This window comes from Equus caballus, chromosome 16, assembly GCF_041296265.1.
Source record: "Equus caballus isolate H_3958 breed thoroughbred chromosome 16, TB-T2T, whole genome shotgun sequence".
In the NCBI taxonomy this organism is placed as follows: domain Eukaryota; kingdom Metazoa; phylum Chordata; class Mammalia; order Perissodactyla; family Equidae; genus Equus; species Equus caballus.
In genome coordinates, this window is record NC_091699.1 from 20,481,850 (window position 1) to 20,507,435 (window position 25,586).

At 38.7% G+C, this 25,586-nt stretch overlaps 1 protein-coding gene and 1 long non-coding RNA gene across 14 annotated transcripts in view; both read right to left on the minus strand.

Moving 5' to 3' along the window:
• Positions 1-25,586, minus strand: part of GRM7 (glutamate metabotropic receptor 7) — an 828,681-nt gene that overhangs the window by 367,486 nt on the left and 435,609 nt on the right. The gene's annotated exons all lie outside the window — the stretch shown is intronic.
• Positions 7,967-12,518, minus strand: LOC111768297 (uncharacterized). Its single transcript, XR_011427216.1, has 3 exons — positions 12,455-12,518; positions 11,141-11,233; positions 7,967-8,101 (listed from the first exon to the last, which is right to left on the minus strand). It is a non-coding gene; the product is annotated as an uncharacterized lncRNA (long non-coding RNA).

Genomic DNA, 25,586 nt, shown 5'->3' on the forward strand with positions numbered 1-25,586 from the left:
TCACAAATGGCCCAATTTCATCATTTCTTATGGCTGAGTAGTATTCATTTAAATGGGAAAGAGAAGACTACAAATGGGAGTATGAAAATTATTTTTTAAAAAAGCAATAAAATCACTGGTAAAGCCAAAAATACAGTAAAGTTAGTAGATCAACCACCTACAAAGATAATATGAAGGTCAAAAGACAAAATTATTAAAATTATCCATTTCCATGGTAAGAGGGTAACAGACATACAGAAGTTAGATATGATATCAAAAACAGAAAATGTGAGAGGAGAAGAATAAAAGAGTAGAGCTTTTAGAAAGAGTTCAAACTCAAGAGACAATCAACTTAATATAGGCAAGTTATCTTAAATTCAAAAGCATTGTAAGAAGCAGCCTTGAAATATTTTTAAAAGTGTTGTGATCTCACTGTAGCAACAACACTCCATTTAAATTTCAGAGCCATCCTTCTCTCCAAACACACTCGAAGGCTTCTTTGGAACTGGGATGACATTTTATTGATTTCACTAAGTGACCTGGATTGATTGAAAACTTGGAGAAGCTTAAAACACTAAAAGTTCCTCAAGGGCATTTTTCTCTGATGGATGTCCTGTTTATTTTTAATACAGTGTTTTTCCTCCGTAAGCCATCTGCCTGACCATTTTATCTGTCTGGTTTCTCTGAGAGAGTCTAGGTATAGCATGACATCTCGCTAGATCTGAGCTGAAGTCGAAAGTCTCAAGGTAGGTGTTAGGCGTTGTCATACAGGTTTAAGATTTCATGTTTTAGACTTACGGTCTTTCTGGTGCCAGACCTCACTTAGAATTCCCATCTTAGTAGAAAGCATCAGACTAGATATAAAGGATGCTGCTTAGCTAATGAAATCACAAAGAATTGGAAAGGATATTTTTTAAAAGGGAATATTTACTGTGCCCTGAGCTCCTTGGTAATACATTTACCAGGGGCTGCTTTTATTGCTCACTTACTAATAGGACAAGAATAGGGAGAAGAAGGAAAATATGAATCTTATGGTTACGCATTTCCAGAGGAGAAATTTTCTCCCACACCATTGCAGTTGTATCTAGACATTCCTGAGAGTAATTGTTTTCCTAGAATCCCCACAGAATATGATTTTTCTCACAAGGAAATGATTCACTGGAGAAATCAAACAAGCAATCTCAATGAAATTCATGGGCTTTTTGTTAGTATTTCAACTGTTGGCTTAGTTCTAAAGAAGAGAGTCATGTCATCTAGCTTCCACACAGACTGAAAACATAAAGACCTTCTGATGGCTCTTGAAATTCACAAAATCCACCATTCAGAAAACAAAGATAGGTTATTAGAATTGCTACAGGTCATACTGGAACACATCAGAGTTAATAGGGTATAGACGAGTTGCAGACAAACATGTTCTTAAAATCTGAAATTGGTGCTTCCACAGTATTGAAATCACCCAGGCACACAGACCATGGATGACAAAAATGGTATTATAAGCATGTTCTCTCTCAACTATTGTCACCATCATGTAATTCAAATAAAACATAATGAGAGTCTGCTGCATGTCTGCTAGGTACATAAATGGCTAGATTAGTGGCTAACTATTAATTTGTAGCTCCTGCAATATGTGGTCAATCTATTTGGGGGAGAGCTGTATGGTTTGATTCATAGTTTATAATTACTTCTCTGAAAGGATATTGCTAATCACAATGTCTTTACACTCTGCCTGAAAGCTGCAACTATACCTTACATTAATACAGCAACATTTTTAAGATTTAAAAACATCTTAGTCCAAATTGAACTTGATTTACTTTTTGAGATGCTCTGTGGATGAACATATCTTACCCCAGCCTCCTGCCAGTGTCAACTTCACTCAATGACTACAGGAACGAAAAATTGCTAAGAGCTGAAAGCAGCGTTGATCTTCATCCGGCAGAGTGGCTAGCCCTATGCTATGATCGAACTGCTGACATTTATTCAAGCACTTATTATGTGTGAGACACTCTGCATAAAATAGGTTGCAAAAAAATTCTGTTGGTCATCAGAAAGTCAGAATAATCGTGAAGACCTGAGACATATTCCACAAGTCAAAAGTGGAAAACATTATCATTACTTTATAGGAAACCCCATACAGTATGAGTTCAGATCAAGTTCAGACTGGAAGATTTATAATGGAAAATTTAAATGCTATTTTTATAGTAGATCGATTTCTCTCCACAATAATTACACATTATTGTGTTTTTCATTGGATTTTTCATCTCTCCCCATTTTATGCATATTTCTGATCAATAAACATGATTTGGTAAATATACAGCTAAACTTATGTGTATATATATATGTGTGTGTGTGTGTGTGTGTATAAATGAATGACCTGAAAAGTCAGAGCAAAGAAAGCTTTGATGATTTGAGTGGTCTGATTTTAGGTTCAGACAAATAGTTAACACTTTAGGTGTGGCCTTTGCATCAGAGCGCCAAATTCCTAAGTCTCTCATTCCCTGTGTGCTGTATGCAATTTGTAGCTGAGGGGCTCAGAAGGAGTATCACGGCAACTGCATGACTGTGGACACATGAATGAATAATGAAAAGAGCCAAGTAATTCGGATGACAGACTTCAATCATCCTCATGAGAAATGCCAGTCATAAAACCAAGCCATGGTCTAGTGACAACACAATTGTTTCAAAGCTCTCCCAGTGTTTCGGAAAAGAAGCATCCTGCTCTACCTTTAACGAGAGGCAATGCTGAAGAAGATTCAGTCTTTCTTTCTGTCTTTTGTATGACAAGTGTTAGGTTTTTCTTCTGAGCATTGATAACTCTGCAATAGTCTACCTCTGTACATGCATCAATTTGATAATCAAAAAACCCAAACAGTTGGTAATACAGTCTATGAAGAAATATTGCAACTAAAAATGGCCTCCTAAAAGAGCTGTAAACTGCTGTAACCTCTTACATCTTAGTGCCGCCTGCTGCTTAAAGAGGCCACCTGTCAGATACATTATTATAATTCTGGGTGTTAATTTCAATAAACTGAGCATTTGAGTACCTGCAATTACAAGAACCACAATGAATAAATAATATTAGCCAACACATTTTAATCAACCTACTAAGTTCTAGTTCTGTTTTAAGAACTTAATATACTTGAACTCACTTAATCCTTACAATAACCCCATGGGGGACATTACTCTCATCACATTTTGCATATGAGGAATTGCAGGCACCCAGAAGTTTAATAACTTTTCTAAAGCCACAGACCTCATAAGTGGCGGGGCTGGCATTTAAGCCGGCAATTTGGCTCTGGAGCCCATGCTCTCACCACAGCATTACCAATTAAACAGCAATGGGTCTCAAAGTGTGGTACCTGGCCCAGTAGCATCACCATCACCTGGGAACTTGTTAGAAATAGAAATTCTTTGGTCCCAGCTCAGACATACTGAGTTGGGTACTAGGGAGTGGAGCCCAGGAATCTGCTTTAACTTAACATTGTTGCAGGTAATTTTGTGGTGGGATAAAGGTTGGGAATCACTAGTATAGGGCGGACAGACTCAAGCAGACAGGTTCTGCCCTCAATAAACTCTTGAGGTAGAAAACAAAATTACATCTCTCATGCCAAATGTAAAAGTTGTGATGATGTCTACCACAGACTCGGACTTGGACGGATGGATGAGCAGTATGCAGACTGCATCCTTTACACCCTGTGGAGATAGTAAAGAATCTAGGACCTAGACACTTTCGTTGTTTGTTGGCAAATGTAGAGGTCTGGATTGAGGGCCCATCTAAGAAAAGCAACAGAAGTTAGAGTGAATAAAACTCATAGTTTGTTTTGAAAATCACCATGCAAGGGAGTCAGAGAAAATATCATCTCTTGGTCACTGAGTCATTGCAATGCCACTTAAACCAAACAATTGATTCCTGTGCCCCTCAGGGAGGTAGGACACAGGCTCTGCAGGAAACTGAGTTGCGGGGCTATGAATTCAGGACAATGGGGTGTAATAAAGGAATGCTGTTTCTCTTACATCCCATATTCACATCTGTTTATTGCTTAGGAAAGCATGGTGCCTGCTTCTTTTTATGATCTACTTTTCCTGAATGATCCTCCTGTCAATACAATCTATAATTTTAAATTTACATTCTGTGTATATAGCTTTGACTCATCAATAACAGAGGAAAGAGATTAATGGTTCAGAGCATTGGTTCTCGACTCCGAAAGCCTGGGTTTGAATCCCAGCTCTTTTTGTAACTTGCTATGCAAACTTGAGCAGGTTACTAAACTTCCTCTAAGTTTTAGTTCCCTCCATATGAGGTCCTATCCAAAAGCCTTGTCAAATTCATAGTAAACACTCAACAAATGTTGGCCTTCTAAATTAGACAATTAGTTCATTGCTGGGAGAGACAAATCTTTTGGCCTCTGCCAAGTGCTCTTTGAGTGGAATGGAGCCAAAAAGACCCAAACTTTTGGCTAAAGCAGTTATGCTGATCTAATCAATATGCAGACCACACTGCTTACAAAAGTTTACCCCTATCTACTAGATTGTAAGCTCCTGTAAGAAAGAGACACTATTTTAGGAGCCTTTGCAATGGCCTAGCCCATAGGAAGTGTTGAATAAACATTTGCTAAATAAACAAGGAAAAAAATGACCTGAATTTTACCATCATTTGTAATATTATCTCCACAACCCATGCACAGACACACAGTCTCGTTTAAGTGACAGTCCATCGTTGCTTGAAACTAGATCCGCTGAATTTTCACCCCCTAATGGAATCTCTGGAAGTGTTCTCAAATCTGAGGAAATGTTCTCTCCTGTACCATCCGTTGACTATGGCCTTTGGCTTTCACTCAGAGATATAACGTATCTTTTAAGCAAGTCATTCTTCTCTAAAACTCTCTTCCCCAAGCCAGAAGTTGTGCCAAAGTTAACAATGCTTAAGAACAAAGAGAAGCACCTGTCTTTGTGATCTTCCTCCATTTCCAACCTTTAGTTGCGGTTATGTTTTTTCTTAGCTTAGAAAGCTGTGGGAGCTTCAGTCTGCCTCTGCTGGTACCAGGGACACACAGAGGAGGCAGTAAATATCAGCTCTCACCACCCTGTGAGTCTTGATACAGGTGCACAACTCCCATCCTTGAGCTGTCAGAGCTCATTGCAAAGACAATTCAGGTTGGATTTTACAACAGAATTTTGATTTCGCTAAAACTCTTGATCAGAGATTGGCAGTTAGTAGTTCTGTTGATCATCATGGATGTTTATTTTTCCCTTGTTCCTGAATAATACAGCATAAGTGATTGACCTAAAGCTGAGATATTATCATGGTTGAAGGCAAGAGGTCTCACTTCTGGAAATGCCCTCCTTCTAACTAGGAGGAAATATGAAAGTTCATTAACAGACTTTTATGAAAAATGTAGTATATTCATGAAGGCACTGACTCTGCACACTGTAAGGCATTCAAAAGAGATGAATATGACACCATTCTTACTGAGAAGGAGCTTCTTATTTTATAGAAGAAAGATAAAAAACTGTCCTAGTGCCTGTAACTTGAGGCCACTTATTCAACATAAAAGTGTCTTAAATGTTTGAATGTTAGAAGAAATATAATCATATTACCTTTTCCCTGAATATTTAAAATTATCTTTCGGAAAGTTATTTCTCAGCTTCACAAGGATCCAGACTCTTGGTTAATGATCTTTAGAGCTAAAAATGTCTTGCTTTCTGGCTTATATTTTTCCTCTGCTGCTGTGCAAATGGACACAAACAGTCAGCAGTCACTGGAGTCATTTCATTCTTGGTAGAATATGTTCTTTGAGGTAGCTGAGCCAACTTGAACTACCCAGTTGTTTAGGAAAAAGAGCCCTACAGTTCATTCTTCCAAATACCTAGGGAGTATTCAGCAAAATTCATCAATTCACCTAGCCCATCCTTACTGAGATACGGCTGACTTCTCTTTGCCGTGAAGTAGCTCATTTCTCTTTTAAGTCAATTCCTTTAAAACATGGACGCTGTGCCTCAGGCATGGTAATTTTCTAGGCATTGTCTGCTTAACTATTGTTCCAGATGATTCTAAAAGCCTAAAAGGGCTGGAGCTTAGAGGCTCCAGGAGGCCACTGAAATTCTGAGAGTGTCTTTTGGAAACTAACATTCTCCTAACTCAACGGGGGGTGTTATAGATTCTATCAGAGACCAGCAAACTTTTTAAGACACTGTATTTACGGAAATGCTCATTTCATCTGAAAGCTTAGACCCTGTGGTCAATTACTATACTTCCTGAAAAGATGTATTCCCCACATGACTCAAGCCTGCTTGAGAAAGGAAAAAGGTGGCAAGCTAGAAACGGAGCATGAGAGCTGGCACCTACTAACTGCCTTGATCTTTGTCCTTTTGATTGCTTTCTAATCCATTAAAGGTCTCCATGTTACCCAAGTGGCCTTTGAACAAACACTGTCACTTTGGCAATTCATAAAAGATGAAATAGATTTCTCCAGAGCTTTTCTTTAGAGAGATTTCAACTATTTAACACATCCCTGACCAGTACATGTTTGAGATATGACCCTTATGATGTAATTTGTATTATCAAATTATCAAATACCATTTTCTGTGGCTTGAGGGTTTTTTTATTTTTAAAATGTTATTTTGTAAATTCTGATGTTTTTTTGAAAGAGATAGATGTGAAAAGATAATATTATAGGGTGATGGAATAAGTTAGGAGCTTTTCTGGCCTGGAGAGGAATATCCCTTTATGAAATAAGGGCAAGTGCAGGGTTCAGCTGGTAGAAGGACAAGCTTATAGGCCAAATTTATTTCTATGATCATGAAATCAAACTGAGAGAATTTGCTGATTTCAATAGATTTGTTCAGTTGACAATGACTAATTGTTATTTCTACAATCATGATATCAAATGGAGAGAGTTTGCTAGTTTTAATACCTGTGGACCTGTGATCCCAGGTAATGCAGACATTTTCATAAAGCATCCATGATTGTGTAATTCAAAAGGCAAATGTTCTCCATGTAGTCATGAAATGCTGTTCAGACTCCTTAAGTAGCATCCATAGCTGCTTACCACGTAAGATTTGTATGAGGGAAATATCTTCTTAATTGGAGAAAAAGAGCTTTCAAGACTTGGTTGTTATTGATTGGCTTATAGATTCATATATGACCCCGAGGGGAATTAGACAAAGAAATAAATCTATGATTTCAAAGCTTACTTATGCTACTTAGACAGACTATTTGATACAGTGAAGATAGTTTATCGTCTGTCTCAAGAGGGATTGTCTGACCATAGCTTAGCCCCCTCTGTCCCAAGAGGCTGTATGGAAACAGGAGGCTGCAATTCAAGTCCAATCCTCACTATTAACCACAGGTGATCTCAGTTCTATTTCTTTCCCTATAAATTAGATGAACTGTGTATCCTCTTCATCTCCTCCCCCCACACAAAGTTGTTGGGAAGACCAAATTATATAATGAGTGGGAAGGGGCTATGTGAGCTCCAAACAAATGTGTAAACTCAGCAGCAGTAACACATGGGACAACTGGGTTGACCTTCACTTTGATCGTGTCATTGCGTCACCGTTATTTTACTTAGTGCTGCAAGGATTTGAAGTCTACGCTAGTCAAAAGGAAAATTACTATTGGATACCCTTTGAACTATATCTACAATCTGACCACTTTTCGCCATTACCTCCACTACCACCCTAGTCTGAGGCACCATCATTTCTTACCTCCTTTAAGTTTTAACATCCTTTTCCAGACACACCCAATGAGATTGCTTTGTGTTGGTCTGCTTGTCAGTGTTGTACTGCAGGAGAACATTCACAAAACATTCCTAACATTTAATTCCTTGATTCTTCCTTAGTTCTTGAATGCCAGAGCTAATGGAGACCTTAGAGAGCTAACTCTGTACTTTTTACATATGGGGAAACTGAGGCTCAGTGAGACAAGAGACCTCTCTATGCCATACAACAATTACGAGGCATAACACTGGACTACAACATGAGGGACCTTGCTCTGTAACACAGCAAAAGCACCTGGAAGGATGTGGAATAATGAGGTCAACACATGTACAATTCAAGCTGGAGGTCTTCTGGGACTTCTGGCTATAGAATCCATGCTGCTGTCTCGTAGAGATTGGTTGGATATCTACAGAAGGAAAAAAATGTATCTTGCTTTCAGAGGGTGATATTTTGGCTCTTAACACATTAACTTAACCGATGGAGTGTTCACTCGGAGTCCCTGCTCCTGCTGCATTTTCAGAATCTCCCCCAATTTGTCTCATTCTTTCACCCACACTTTTGATCATGTGATTCTCCTTTTCAAGAAAATTCCCCATTCTTCCATCTCTTCCTGTCAAAATTCTGCCAAGTTCCTTCTCCATCATAAAATATTTTCTCATCAGCCATGCTCACTTCACTACATAAAGTTTTTGTAGTTTTGCCATGAAACATCATGGCTGCTTTGTATTCATTCCTTTAAAAATATTCATTGAGTATCTAATGTGTGCCAGATCTTGTTTTTTACATTGTAGTTCAGAGAGAAGACGGTGTTAACTTAGAGAGACATGGTCCCTGATCTTGTTCAATTTATTTTCTTCTGGGGAAGACAGATAATAAGCAAGTGAATATATAAGGTAATTTTCTGATAGTGGTAAGAGTTGTGATGAAGATCAACAAAATAAATAAGATAGAGAGTAAGCTTTTTCCGGGGCCTGGGGTAGAAGGAGACTCTTCAGATGAAGTATTCAGGAAGGCCCTCTCTGAAGAGGTCATTTAGGTAAGAGATAAATGACCTTTTCCTGGTCAGCCCTATGGAAATAAAAGAAAGAATATTCCAGGTAGAAGGACCATCTTGTCTCCAGATTCTAAGGTGGGAACAAACATGGAATAATGGAGGAAAGAAAAGGAAGCCAGCATGGCTAGTACAAAGGACAGATTGCAGAAGGCTAGGAGATGAGGCTGAAGGTCAGCTTCTAGCACTTATAAAGAGGGCAGAAACTTAGGTTTTCTTTCAAGTTGGAGAGAAGTCATCGGCGGGTTTTGTGCAAGGTCCTTCCTTATACCCTTATAGAAGCATTGAAAACATCGTGTATCTTAGACATTTTTGTACCTCTAAAAAACTAAGACAAAGTCTTACAAATAGTAGGAATTCAATATACAGTTGCCAAGCTGATTCTGAAGTAAAATTTATGAGACCTTTTGAATTCATTTAGGAAGGATTCCAGCTATCGGAAGTGGATTCTCCATGTCTTGACCTCTGTGATTGGGTAATGTTAGCATTATCTTCTGCATTGCATAATTACATTTCTTTCTCCTAGTGACGTTCTTAGAGTTCAGTAATTGGTACTTTACAGTGTTTCCCAAACACTAGTCATTCATGCATCGCCTTCAAAATTTTTGCTAAATCCATATGTCATCTGTACCATTGAATAAATAATTTATTTCTCTAAAACAAAACACTTTTTACTTAAGCATATTTTAAAGAGAAATGGTTACATACATTTACATGTGTGTAAACAGTCATATACCACATAAAAACATTTCAGTCAATAATGGACCATGTAAATGACAGTGGTCCCATAAGATTGGTACCATATAGCCTAGGTATGTAGTAAGCTATACCATCTAGGTTTGTGTAAGTACACTCTGTGATGTTCGCACAATGATGAAATTGCCTAATGACACAATTTTCAGAAAGTATCCCTGTCGTTAAGCAACAGATGACTGTACATGCATGTATACATACGCATTCTTACACATATGTAAACATATGTTCAAGAGAAACATAAACACACATGTATGTACCCACACAAGACTACTGAGTATCCACGAAATCATAGATGTGATATGCTAGATATATTTTTAAACTATATTAAAATTCGTGACTATTAAAAATCTTAAATGTTCATTTGTGTACACCTAAAATCACTTCGTTGATGATGTCCATATCACCCTTTCAAAAACTATGGTCTAATTGATTCACCTAGCTTTATTCTGAAAATCCTGTCTCAATTGATCAAAGCAAGGCAAGGAGAAGAGCAGCCAAGTGGTAGGTGGCTGCACACACTCAGTCAGAAAGAATAAATCAAGCTGCAATTTCTCAATTACTGGTGATGCAGTCTTCCCCATCATGGGTCAAGCTACTTCACCAAGATCCAATGCAAGTGGGTGGCAGAGTAAAGCAACTTACGGTGAGGCATGGTTGAAGGGGCCTGCTTGTTGAATGATGGATGGAGCAGTTTTCAGTCTAGCTGTCCCAGTTAGAATGAATGCCTTGGGAACCTGTTTCTATCCTAGTGGAAGTGTAGCAAAGTAGCAACGTCTAGGAGAGAATTTGTCATCAGAATGTTCCTCGAGTGACTCGTGGCCTTGGTTTGGATACTTTGATGATGTCTTTTGTGACAGAAGGAAGGTTATGATTAATAGTAATGTCACAGAGCCAACATCCTTAACACAGGCCAGGTTATAAATATAAGGGGGCCTGGGATCTGGTTTTATTTCAGGTTCTTTATCAAAGCTAACTCTCAGAGAACTTTAATTTATGTTCAGAAGGAAGAGCATCTGCAAAGAGACTAACAGGCCCAGTAGAAGAGCAGGTAGACATGCTGAAACATCAAAACAGACATCACACATATGCATCCCCACAAAAACTTCCCTGTGTTTCTATCATATGAAAAGCTCAGTTCTAGGTGCTGTAGGAATAAACGATAAACCTGATCTGTGAGAGATTTACCATGTAGTTTGCTACACCTAGCAAAATTCATGTCAGAGAGGAATGCGTTTAGCTAAAACTAATAGAATTAATGACTAACAGGAACATAAACAGATAGGGTGTATTTTTCTTTCCTAATAAGTATTCTGATAGCATGAAGTCTAGGGCCAGTGTTGAGGTTCAACAATGTCATTAGAGACCCAGGTTTATATTAAATTTCTGCTCAGTTATCTTTACCATGTTGATTTATTGACTAACAGATGAAAGACGGCAGCTCCAGGCATCACGTCTACACGTAGGGCACAGAGAGGGGTCAAGGTGAAAAGGGCTGTCAGCATGGCATCGGTGTTAGCACTTGAGAGACCCAAGTTCAAATCCTGTCTTTGGTGCCTGGTAGCTAATAGCCCCGATGGAAACCACAACCCCTTAAAGCCTTGCTTTCCCCATCTACAAAATGGAGAAGACATCACTTACCTTTTCCTAAGTTTCTTGTAGGATTTAAAAAGTTCTTACATATTATTTAGAATAATGTTCAGCTCAAAGCAGATGCTCAGTAAATGGTTGCTTCTGGAATTAGATGTGAGTTTAGTGTCAGTGTGGGTTACACATCAGGGTCACCTGAGGGATTTGTTACAAATGCAAATACTGTGACATCCCATTAGATATGGCCAATCAGAATCTCAGGTTATAGGGCTTGGGCATCTTTATATTTTTAATAAGTTTCAATGGAGATTAAAGCTTGGTGTGAAAAATAGAGAAGTCCAACTATATTTTGATTGTAGGAATATTTTCTACAAGGAATAGCAAGAAGATTTTTGAGGTTATATTTTAAATATATAAATAAATATAAATATGAATATGTTATCTTGAAGTTTATAATAAATTTTTCCTTGTAGACCCAAGAGAATTTTGCATTATTGAATCATGTTCAAACTGAGAAAAAAGATCTACAATACTGTTGTCTTTTCTTTCTCTCTCTCTCTCTCTCTCTTTCTTTCTTTCTGTCTCTCGCTCTCTTTCTTTCTTCCCCTCTCTCTTTCCTTCCCTCCCTCCCTCTCTTTTTTTCTCATAGGAAGCAGGGGGGAACTACCAGAATTTTCTACTGGTAAAGTAATATTGAGGAAGTGTACACTAGAGGTCTGTCAATGAAGAAGTAAATTCATGGGTATTAACTCTGAGCCAATCTTTAAAATACTCAATAGAAGGATTCTTTTCCTTGATGAGTTTATTCTTATTTTGAAATATACAATTTGAGCAACTAACTTTGAATTCAGATTGATAGTGTCAAGATGGTGCTGTAGGTGGACTTTGAACTCACCTCCTCCCATGGACACAACAAACTTACAACTACTCTGGGAACAATTACTCCTGAGAGAGAACAGGAAACTGGAAGAAAAGAACTCCCACAACAATGGACACTACGGACTGAGGTGGAAGAGGCAGAAATTCCTTTCTGGAGAGAAAAAGCCACCTTCTAGCTGTGGTGCTTCATGGCTGGCCAGGAATAATCCTAAGGTATGAAGCCGTCCATGGAGGAGTGGGGAATCTAAGCAGGGAAGTGTTACCACTTCAAGCAGCTTTTGGACTTAGCACAAATGAGACAAGTGTCATAATATGTGTCTTTGTTGGCTATTAACTACAACGAGGAATACTCCCCAAAAAGCTATCAGACATAAGGGGAAAACCTTGTGTTCTTAAAGGGCCCATGCACAAATTCACCCATTTTGGAAAGTAACCTAAAATCACCAGAAAGAAAGGTACACAGTCCTTTGGTGAAAAGAGACTCACTTCATAGGCTCTGGGCACATCTTGGTGAGAGGTGAGACCTCTCTGCCAGGCAGGGACTACCTCCCCAGGGAGTGAGACATTGTCTTCAGCCATTATTGTGACCTAGTACAGGTGTGGTGACACAGACACTGGCAGATGCCTTTGGAGTTCTTTCCCTGGTCTGTGAGCTCAGAGGTCTGCCCCACCCACTAGAGCACTGATTCAATCCAGCTCAGCCAGGGCAGGCAACCCTCCCTAGGGACTGGCCTCACTCAACAGCAAGGCCTCAGGCAACTTGTGGGCCCACATAGGTGGGGTGCCTGGAACATCTGCAGCTGGGTGAATGGATCCACCTCTGTAGGGCAGGGCATGCATGAGGGCCAGGTCTGCATTGGTGCAGTGTGTTGGGCCTCTGCAGTGGGGAAACTGGCTCTGCTTCCGTGGGTCAGGGCATGTGCATGGGGCCAGGTTGTGTTGACCAGGTGTGTGGTCCTGTGGGAAGTGGGGCTTGTCAGCTGCAGCAGACCTGTGCTTGTCAAACAGCCACATAGGGGATCAGCCCCATCTTCCAAACCTGAAACAATTGGGTGCTCCTGGGCCTGGGGCTGGTCCCACACAGTTGCAATCCTGAGAGAGCTGACAACAGCCTTGTAGGCTGGAGGCCTACAGCAATTGTAAGTCCCTGAGCCTAGCAACCAGCCACTGTTGGGGCCTACTCACTTAATAGAAAACCTGCAATAGGAATGTGCTATTAGATCTTGATGCCAACTATGTTGGGGGTCCCCACATACGATAAAGTGACTGAAGGGACCATAGCAGCAACACACAGCTGAGCATTACAACCAGCCCAGCAGAGGTACAGCCCAGCCTCCCCATGTACCCGCAGCAAGAGCAACCCCACCACAATGGAAGGACACATGTAGCTCACACAGGGGACACTCCTGGAACATTTGGACCTGGTGACAAGAGGGAAGCACACTGCTTGACCTCATAAGGCATTTCAAAGATCAGGAGATGTAGATGACCTAACTAATACATAGATATTAGCACAGAGAAAGAGGCAAAATGAGGAGACAAAAGAATATGTTCCAAGTAAGGGAACAGGACAAAACTTCAGAAAAGGAACTAAATGAAACAGAGATAAACAATCTACCTGACAAAGAGTACAAACTAATAGTCACAAGTGTGCTCACTGATCTTGGGAGAAGAATGGATGAACTCAGTGGGAACTTCAACAAAGAATTGAAAATATAAAAAAGAACCCATCAGAAATGAAGAATACAATACTGGAAATGAAAAATTCACTAGAGGGGCTCAATAGCAGAGTAGATGATATAGAAGAACAGACCAGTGAGCTGGACAAAAGACTAGAGGAAATTGCCCAAGCTGAACAGATAAAAGAAAGAAGAATTAAAAAGAATGAGGACAGTCTAAGGGACCTCTGCAATAACATCAAGCACACTAACATCCATATTATAGGTGACCCAGAAGGAGGAGAGAGAGATAAAGGGACATAGAATCTATTTGAAGAAATAATAGCTGACAAATTTCCTAACCAAAGGAAGGAAACAGACGTCTAGGTACAGGAAGAAGAGAGAGCATCGAGCAAGATAAAGCCAAAGCAGCCCACACCAAGACACATTATAATTAAAATGTCAAGAATTAAAGATAAAGAGAGAATCCTGAAAGTCACAAGAGAAAGGCAACAAGTTACATGCAAAGGAAACTCCATAAGGCTGTAAGGTGACTTCTCAGCAGAAACCTTATAGGCTAGAAGGGAGTGGAACAGTATAATTAAAGTGCTGAAAGGAAAAAATCTACAGCTAAGAATACTCTATCCTTCAAGGTTGTCATTCAGAATAGAAGGAGAGATAAAGAGTTTTCCAGAGAAGCAAAATCTAAAGGGGTTTATCGCCAAGAAAACAGCCCTAACAGAAATGCTAAATGGATTTATTTAAGTGGAAAAGAGAAGATCACAAATAGGAATAAGAAAATTATCTCAAAACAAAACAAGAAAATCACTAGTAAAGGCAAATATACAGTAAAGTAGCAGATCCACCACGTATGAAGCTAATGCGAAGGTCAAAAGACAAAAGCTCTAACATTATCTGTATCCATGATAAAAGGGTAATGGATGCATATGCACAAAAAAAGAGGTTATATGTGATATCAAAAACATAAAATGTGGGAGGAGGAGAGTAAAAGAGAAGAGACTTTAGCAAGAGGTCAAACTAAAAAGACCATCAACTTAATATAGATTCCTATATATGTAGGTTATTATATATGAACCTCATGGTAATCAAAACCCAGAAACCTATAATAAATACACAAGAAATTAAGAGAAAGGAACCCAAACATAATACTAAAGAAAGCCATCAAACCACAAGGGAAGAGAGCAAGAGAAGAAGAAAGCAACAGAGAAGAACTACTAAAACACCCAGAAAAAAAGGGACAAAATGGCAATAAGTACATTCTTACAAAAAGCTAGTTTAAATGTCAATGAACTAAATGCTCCAATCAAAAGGCATAGGGTGGCTTATTGGATAAAAAAGACCCATATATATGCTGCAAAAAGAGACACACTTCAGACCTAAAGACACTCATAAACTGAAAGTAAAGGGATAGAAAAAGATACTCCATGCAAATGGCAATGAAAAGAAAGCTGGAGTAGCAAAACCTATATCAGAGAAAACAGAATTCGAAACAAAAACTGTAACAAGAGACACAGGGCACTACATAATGACAAAGGGAACAATGCAACAAGAGGATATAACACTTGTAAATATCTATGGACCCAAGTTAGGAGCACCTAAACATGTAAGGAGATTATTAGCAGACATAAAAGGAGAAATAGACAGCAACACAATAATAGTAGGAGACTTTAACATTCCACTTACACCAATGGAGAGATCACCCAAACAGAAGATCAAGAAGGAAACATTGGCCTTAAATGACACATTAGACCAGATGGACTTAGTACATACATACAGAACATTCCATACAAAAATCACAGAAGACACTTTCTTTTTAAATGCATATGGAATATTCTACAGGATAGACTACATATTAGGTCACAAAAGAAATCTCAGTAAATTTAAGAAGACTGAAATAATACCAAGAATCTTTTCTGACAACAGCAATGTGAAACTAGAAATCAACTACAGGAAGAAAATCAGAAAAGCCACAAAGATGTGGACATTAAACAAAATGCTACTGAACGATTGGGTCAATGAAGAAATCAAGGGAAAAATCAAAAATACCTGGAGACAAATGAAAATGAAAATACAAAATGCCAAAATTTATTGGGTACAGCAGATGTGGTTCTAAGAGGTAAGTTTATAGCAATACAGGCCTACTTCAACAAACAAGAAAAATCTCAAATAAACAATCCAACAGTGCACCTAAAGGAACTGGAAAAAGAACAAGCAAAGCCCACAATCAGCAGAAGGATGGAAATAATAAAAATCAGAGCAGAAATAAATGAAATAGAGACTAATAAAACAATAGAAAAAAATCAGTGAAACCAAGAGCTCATTCTTTGAAAAGATAAACAAGATTGACAAACCTTTAGCTAGACTCACCAAGAAAAAAAGACAGAATGTTCAAATACATAAAGTCAGAAATGGAAGAGGAGAAATTACAATGGACACCTCAGAAATATAAATGATTATAACAGAATACTATGAAAACCTATACGGAAACAAATTGGATAATCTAGAAGAAAAGGATAAATTCTAAGAATCATAAAACCTTCCCAAACTGAATCAAGAAGAAATAGAGAATTTGAATAGACCAATCACCAGTAAGGAGATCAAAACAGTAATCAAAAACCTCCCCCAAAAATAAAAGTCCAGGACCAGACAGCTTCCCTGGTGAATTCTAACAAACATTGAAACAAGACTTAATACTTATCCTTCTCAAAATCTTCCAAAAATTGAAGACAGGAGGAAGCTTCCTAACTCATTCTATGATGCCAACATTACCCTGATAACAAAACCAGACAAGGACAACACAATAAAAGAAAATTACAGGCCAATAGCATTGATGAACATTGATGCAAAAATCCTCAATAAAATACTGCAAGTCAAATACAACAATACATTAAAAAGATCATACAGGGCTCAGCCCAGTAGCATAGTAGATAAGTTTGTGTATGCCACTTTGATGGCCCAGGGTTCTTGGGTTCAGATGCTGGGTGCAGACCTATGCATTGCTCATCAAGCCACGCTTGTGGTGTTGTCCCACACAAAAATAAGAGGAAGATGTTAGCTCAGGGATAATCTTCCTCAAGCACAAAGAGGAAGATTGGCAACAGCTGTTAGCACAGGGCCGATTATCCTCACCAAAAATAAACAAATAAATAAAAAATCATACACAATGATCAAGTGGGATTTATTCCAGGGATGCAGGGATGGTTCAACATCCACAAATCAATCAATGTGATACACCACATTAACAAAACAAAGAATAAAAATCACATGATCATCTCGATAGATGCAGAGAAAGCATTTGACAAGATGTAGAATCCATTTATGATAAAAACTCTGACTATAATGGGTATAGAAGGAAAGCACCTCAATGTAACAAAGGCCATATATGACAAACCCACAGTTGATATCATTGTCGATGGAGAGAAACTGAAAGCTATCCTTCTAAGAACTGGAAAGAGACAAGGATGCCCACTTTCACCACTCTTATTTAACATAGAATTGGAAGTCCTAGCCAGAAAAATCAGGCAAGAAAAAGTAGTAAAACAGATCCAAACTGGAAAGGAAGAAGTGAAACTGTCACTGCGGATGACATGATTTCATATATAGAAAATCCTAAAGAATCCACCAAAAAAATTTTAGAATTAATAAATGAATACAGTAAAGTTGCAGGATACAAAATCAACATATAAAAATCAGTTGTGGTTCTATACATTAACAACAAAGTATCAGAAAGAGAAATTAAGAATGCAATCCCATTTATAATTGCAACAAAAAGAATAAAATGACTAGGAATAATCTAAACCAAAGAGGTGAAAGACCTGTACACTGAAAACTGTAAAACAGGGGCTGGCCTGGGTGGTGCAGCGGTTAAGTTTGCAGTTCTGCTTCTTGGCAGCCCGGGGTTTGCTTGTTCGGATCCCAGCTGTGGACATGGCACTGCTTGGCAAAAGCCATGCTGTGGTTGGCATCCCACGTGTAAAGTAGAGGAAGATGGGCATGGATATTAACTCAGGGCCAGTCTTCCTCAGAAAAATGAGGAGGATTGGCAGTAGTTAGATCAGGGCTAATCTTTCTCAAAAAAAAAAAAAAAAAAAAACAACTGCAAAACATTTTTGAAAAAAATTAAAGAAGACACAAAGAAATGGAAAGATATTCCGTGCTCTTGGATTGGAAGAACTAGCATGGCTAAAATGTCCATACTTCCTAAAGCAGCCTACAGATTCAATACCATCCCTGTCAAAGTTCCAATGACATTTTTCACAGAAATAGAACAAGAATCCTAAAATTTATATGTAACAATGAAAGATCACTAATAGCCAAAGGAATCCTGAGAGAAAAGAACAAAGCTGGAGGCATCGCACTCTCTGATTTCAAAACATACTACAAAGATATCGTAATCAAAACAGCATGGTAATGGGACAAAAACAGACACACAGATCAATGGAACAGAACTGAGAGCCCAGAAATAAACCCACACATCTATGAACAATCAATTTTCCACAAGGGAGCCAAGCACACACAATGGAGAAAGGAGAGTCTTTTCAATAAATGGTGTTGGGAAAACTGGACAGCCACATGCAAAAAGAATGAAAGTAGACACCATATACAAAAATTAACTCAAAATGGATTAAAGACCTGAATATAAGACCTGAAACCATGAAACTTCTAGAAGACAACATAGGCAGTACACTCTTTGACATCGGTCTGAGCAGCATATTTTCAAGTACCACGTCTGACCAGGCAAGGGAAACAATAGAAAATATAAACGAATAGGACTACTTCAAACTAAAAATCTTCTGCACAGCAGAGGAAACCATCAACAAAACAAAAAGACAAGTAACAATTGGGGGAAGATATTTTCAAACCACGTATCTGATAAGGGGTTAATATCCAAAATATATAAAGCACTCATACATCTCAACACCAAAAAAACTAACAACCCAATTAAAAAATGGGCAAAAGATCTAAACAGACATTTCTCCAAAGAGCATATACAGATGACCAACAGGCACGTGAAAAGATGTTCAATATCACTAATTATCAGGGAAATGCAAAGCAAAACTACAATGAGATATCACCTCATGCACATCAGAATGACTATAATTAAAAAGAAAGGAAAGAAGTGTTGGAGAGGATGTAGAGAGAAGGGAACTCTCATACACAGCTGGTGGGAGTGCAAACTGGTTTAGCCACTATGGAAAACAACATGCAGGTTCCTCAAAAAATTAAGAATAGAATTACCATACGATCCAGCTATTCCACTGCTGGGTATATACCAAAGAACATGAAAACACGAATGCTTAAAGATATATGCTCCCCTAAGTTCATTGCAGCATTATTCACAGTAGTCAAGACTTGGAAGCAACCTAGGTGCCCGTCAAGGGACGAACGGATAAAGACAATATGGTATATATGCACAATAGAATACTACTCAGCCATAAAAAAAATAGATGAAATCTGGCTATTTGTGACAGCATAGATGGACCTTGAGGGTATTATGCGAAATAAGTCAGAGGGAGAAATTCAAATACCATATGATCTCACTCATAAACAGAAGATAAAAACAACAACAAATAGAGAGATAGATGGGATTGGTGCTTAGAGTTGAAGGAGGGAGGGAAGAGGGCAAAAGGGGTGATGAGGTGCATGTATATGGTGATGTATTGTAATTAATCTTTGGGTTGTGAACATGATGCAATCTACACAGGAAGCGAAATATAACGATGTACATCCGAAATTCATATAATGTTATAAACCAATGTTACCACAATAAAAAAAATAAAAAATAAATAAATTTTTTTTAAAAAAACAGCAATGTATTCATAGGCATGCTCAGGATTAGTCCTAGGTCCAGAGATATTGGCTGGTAAAGAAAAGCATTTTAGTTAATTACCAAATAATTTCTTCGACAGTTTTTTAAGCACTATTATGAGCCAGGCACCATGCCAAGAGTGAACAAGTGAAATGCCATATGTGCTTTCATGAAGCTTAAATTCTAGGGACACAGACAGACATCTAACAAATATTTATGCAAACAGATATTTAAGTGCAACTGTAATAATTGTGGTGAAGAAAACATATAGATCCCTTTAAGAAATTATAACAAGGAGGGGTGGGCAAAAGAGCTGAGAGAAACATTGAAGTCAAAGGGAACACTGTAAACCAATGCTAAAAAACAAATGTGTAACTATGAAGACAAGCTCTACTGGAACCAGGAAATAGCTGCAATCTTTGGGGATGGCCAGCGTGTCTAGAGTTCAGTAATCCAGAGAGAGAGAGGCTATATTTGGGCCGGAGAGGAAGCAGGTCAAGTCAGGCAGGGGGCTCTTTTGACCTCAGGTGAGAAGGAGCCAAAATCTGATACCTTTCTTCTCAGAGACTTTCATGTCCCAAATCAAACATAATACAGATTATAGAAAAGAAGGAAAAATATTTCCCTTTCAGAGAAAGTGAAAGAAATGGCAAAAATTTCCCAATATGGAATGTGTAAAGTGTATTTCAAATACTATTTTCTGAGTGTGTGTACAAAGATACATGCTAGCACACCAGCCAGAGAGACAGAGAAGAGAGAGACAAAGGAAGAATGCTCAGAAAGATGTGCAAACGTGCAGAGAGATAAAGGATGGTTAGGTTAGAAGGATGGGTGAATGCGTGGGTGGAGGCAAGTAGTTGCAGGGATAAACATGGTGTAATAATGGTGATAGTGGTGGTACCTGCAACAATAAAAATACCATCTGAGTATTTACTATGTGCCAGGCGCTTTCCATCTATGAACATTAAACTAAAAAACTCCAACAAGCAGGTTTTTACCATAAGGAGGGTAAGAAAAACTACTAACCTAATACTTTCCAATTCCCCTCCCTCCACAAATACAGGTGATCACAGGAGTATTGTTCCTGTAAAGCTGCCTGGAGGAACCCATCTCTCTGCCTAATGGGGGACTGGATCCCTCTTGCCTGGGAAACAGCAGCAGTGCCCCCTCTGAAGACCACTGTGAAGCAGCAGGACCAAGCTAAAGGAGCGTCTCATACAGCAAGGCAACTGCACGAGAGGGAAGATTCATACTATCTCAGCCTCCCCAATTGTTTCACATTAGCCAGGAAGGACTGGGTTTGACATTAACGATAAAAATAAATTGCATTGTTTCTCCATGCTAGTGGTTTGCCTTTGTTGATTATATTGGTCTGTGACTGGGTGTATAAGGTATATTCACCTAGAAAAGTTCCTCCTTCTTTCAATGCGTACATACACACACCCATCTTTCCTCTACCTCCAATTCCCACCTCACACCACTTTGAGCACAGTCCTGGAGCTTGTCTTTACTTTTCCATCTGTCTGTCTCCATGTCTCTTTATTTTCTGTCTTTCTCTTTCTCTCTCTCTTTCTTCCTTCATGCATCTCTCTCTCTCTCTCAGTATCTCTCTCCATCTGCCCATCAGTAGCTATCCTCCATGCCTCCTGGCCCCTGACCTTGCTCTCTCAACCTCCATCAGTCACCCTATCTTCCAGAACTCAGTGTCAGTCTCTGCCCCTAAATGTCTTTACTTCTCCTCAACATCTCTTCCTTTCTTCCTTGATACACAGTGCTCAGTCAAACCTCATTATCTAATGATATGGACATTAACTAAAAAAAAGTTCACCCGGAAACACCTTTAACTTTAAGCTCTTTAAAGGAAAAATGCTAGTCACTTACTATGATGTGTATATAATAATAACTTACTTGCAGTTACATCTAATAAGTTCTCAAGACAAAATTAGACCAACACTGACAGAAAGGAGACTCCTATCCAATAATTACCATCTGAATTTTTAAGTAGCCTTCCTTGTATGAAATCACTTTATTAGCTGTTGTTTTCTATTCAAAAAAAGTGACCTTTTTTTTTTTGCCTATTGTTGTTCAACAGTTGCGGCACCCTTAATTACTGTAGTTGTCACTTAAATCTAAGTTCAAAGCTCTTTTCACTTTACTAAGAATCAGGTGGCGCTCATGCTTTTGGGAGAATAGAAGGGGTAGTTTATTTTCTAGACTAATGAAGTAGAGAGAAAGCCCAGAAACCCCCAAAGTTTTCATTGCTATATTATTTGGAGGAATAAAAGTATCTCTATTACTTTTTTTAATGCTACAAATATTTAAATGATTCAATATGTGGAGATTCTTGTAGAAATGCTCTTCTGAAATAAATCACATTTGATTAGAATGGTTATTTCAATACTATGTAGATTCATAGTATTGAATATACAGAATTCTGGAGGATTCTGGAAAGGCATAGAATGAGGCAGATGGCCTACAAGACAATACTTGGTTTCCTTCAAGCATTGAATCCTCTTCTCCTCCCTTCCTGGTCACTGGGAAAATAACTAGGTAGCCTGACGGGGGAAATTCTGGTCTGCTAAGTGAGGAGAGGAATTGTATGTTGGAAGAGCAAGACCCAGCTGATATATACTATTAGGAGCTAGGAGAGTATATTTGGAAGCACATCCTCAGGGTGCTGGCTGGGTCAAGGGAGAAGGGGCTAGAATATAAAGCTGGGCCAGAGAGAATTTGCTGACATGGGGCACTCACCTAGGACTCCATATTTAACACCTTGACAAAGATTCTAGGGATTGATGCTTACAGTGTTGGCATGGCTCTTGGAAGTCGAGACGCCAAAATGCAGTAGCAGAGAGTGGAAGGAGAGAGAAAGATCCTCAGAGAAAAAAAGACTTGCTAGAATGTGTCTGCTAAGACCAGGAAACCCAGTGACTGACCATGTTCCTCAAGGGAGCCTGGAGGACACTCCCTTTACCCTGGTGACAAGGAATATGCTGCTGAGAGGAATCTATACTCACTGAGAAGGTCAACAGAGGGTGTTCTTCATGAATTGCGACTGATAGCAGCAGCCATTGTTACAGAAAACCGGGCTCGAGTCAGCTGTCCCAACAAAACGTCATGATCTTTTGCCCAGTTTCTAGACTCAGAACTCACTGACTGAAGGAAACGCCAATTTCCCGTGGGTAGGACCCTGCAATATTATAAATGAATAGAGAAGTGATTCTCCTACTTCTTCCTTAAAGGAACCGATGCTACTTACTTCAAAAAGAAGGGAAAGGGGAGTAACTAGATTTCTCAAGGGCTCTTTTTATACAGGGTTTGAGTTGAAGCTCATACCCAGGAAGGGAGGGAAAGCGCCGCCGTGATGACCGTTCTCCTGAAATACATGAAAATAGGAGCTATGGATCAGGTAATAAATGGAGTCTTGGCCCAGGTTTGTCTCACGTGTGGTCTGTAAACCCACGTGGTAGTGGTGGTTCCTAATATACAAGTGGAATGAACTGTCCTGCCTCTGGGGAGGGGCATGAGAGATTAATGCCACCCTTAAAGATTTAAAGGATGCAAAGGTGACAATACCCATCATATCTCCTTTCGTTTTACTTGTTTGGCCCTTGCAAAACCAGCATAATCAGGGCAGATGACAGTTGACTGCTACAAAAACTAAACCAAGTTGTAGTTCAAATTGCAGCTGTTGCCTCTGATGTGACTGTCATATTAGAGCAGATTAGTAAAACTGGTACATGGTATGTGGCTACTGATCTGGGAAATTCGTTTGTTTTTTAATCCCCTAACACCTAAAAGGAAAGAGTGTCAGAAGCAGTCTGCTTTCACATGTGAGGGACAACAGTATACATTAATATTGCCCAGGGTTATGATAATTTTCTGACCCTCAGCCACAGTATATTTCAACATTGTCAACATTCTATCTAAAATAAAATGAGGTCACTATACTAATGATATGTTAATCAGACATGTTGAGCAATAAGCGGCAAGTACTCCAGATGACTTAGTAAGAAGACGTGCACCAGATCGTGAGAAACACACATTACAAAGATTGACAGTCCTGCTACGTCAGTAAAGTGTTAGGGGAATTTAGTAGTTTGGGATAGTCAAGACTAACTCTTCAAAGTAAGAAAACAGCTATTGTGTCTTGCCCTCTCTTACTCCTATAAAGGATTCACAATGTATCATGCTGTAGACTGAATATTTGTGTCCCCTCAAATTTTCATATATTAAATCCTAATGCACAATGTGATGGTATTTCTAGGTGGGGCCTTGGGGAGGGATGAGATTAGCTCCTTTATTAAAAAAAAACCCAGAGAACTCCCTCACCCCTTCCTCCATGTGAGGACATAGCAAAAAGATGGCCAACTGTGAGGAAGTGGGCCCTCACCAGACGCCAAACTTGCCAGTGCCTTGGTCTTGGACTTCCAGGATCCAAAACTCTAAGAAATAAATGTCTGTTGTTCATAAGCCAGCCAATCGATGGTATTCTGCTATAGCAGCTCAAATGGACTAAGATACGTGATAGGTTGCTAATAATCCACAGCTCATTCCCTTCTCCTTTGCTAAACAGAAGCTGCGTCCATGAAGTTATTTATACCTCCTTTTTAGGGGCAGCCTGAAGCTAGTAAATGATTGATCCTGGAATGCAAATGTCCATCCCTCTTGCTTTGTAGTGGGACCAGTTCTCTGGGCTAATTCATGCTCCAGAGATTTCCATGAGATCAGACTGAATCTAGATTCCAGTGGTGGCCATGTCCTTACTTAGTGCCTTCCCCTGTCCTACCCTGCTTTCCTCACTCCTTTCTCCTGTGAACACTCCCTCAGGAAAAGTAAGTATCAGAATCCCTGACTTAAGCTCTGTTTCTAAAGAACTCAGTCTAAGACGATGAAGCCATTAAAATGGGCACATTCCTAACATCCAAAGGACACTTTCAGCACTTTCCAAAGCTCCTATTTTCAAATACAATGATAAATTTTATACACCAACTGGTAAATCCCCCCTTCACTAAATAGAGTATAAAATAGTGGTTAAGAAAAAAGTGTTAGGAAAAAGTTGGGTCTTGTGGGAAAATCCCAGTTTCATCAGATACTATATGGTGTAACCTTGGGCAAGCTATCTAATCTAAGCAAACATTTTTTCTTCTACAAGATGTGGATGAAAACAGTTCTTACTTTCAAGATTGCATTTCATCATACCTGGCATATCACAAGTTTTTAACAGAAGTTCACCAGTAACATCATTCTTGTTATAATCATCATCATCACCATCATCATCATTATGGCAAATGGTTCCAAATAATTATCTAATCGTCCTATCCATAGAGGGGAAAAAACCCCGAAACCTCCATATACTCCTTTTCTTTATTACTTACACAGCTAATTTCAAGGGAATACTGTTTTTATTTCACTATTGACTATGCCCTTAATATTCTTGGGTATTTCTTGGAATCAAACACTAATTTGCTGGAGGCAATTCACATTGACATTGACAGATGGAGGCCAGATATAACCTAACCATAGCATAAGTCACCAGCATCTGCAGAATGATGTTAATAGTTGAAACAATCAATTCAAGACAAGAACATTTTTGGCAGAATGATGTTAATAGTTGAAACAATCAATTCAAGACAAGAACATTTTTGGGAATCCCATGCTACCCAAAAGTATTGAATAAGTGTCAACATCCTGTGCATCACTTGGCTTATATACAAGAAATTCCATAAAACCTTTTAAAAACATCAGACAGAAATTTTTAATGCTCAATTTATTCCTAAAAAGCAAATTCCCTGAGGTTGGAATAAATTAGTGCTCTAAATGTCAGTGTCAGAGTGATTGGCTTTTCGCAAACTGGTATTTGATTTAGAAAAACAACTGCTACAAACCCAAGAGTGTTAAACTATGTACCAAAATAGGAAAAGAGAAATTCTATCCCACTATGATTTGTTGTGTAAAAACAGAAGAAAAATATAGCAGAGAGATTGTAAATCACAAAAATGTTATTTGTTTCCTAAGAAAGAAAATTGTATGATTAATCATTCTAGTTTTGGGGACTGGTCAGAGGTTGGTTTCTATATTCATCAAACTGACCAAATAATTGAACTCACTACTTAACATATATTGCTAT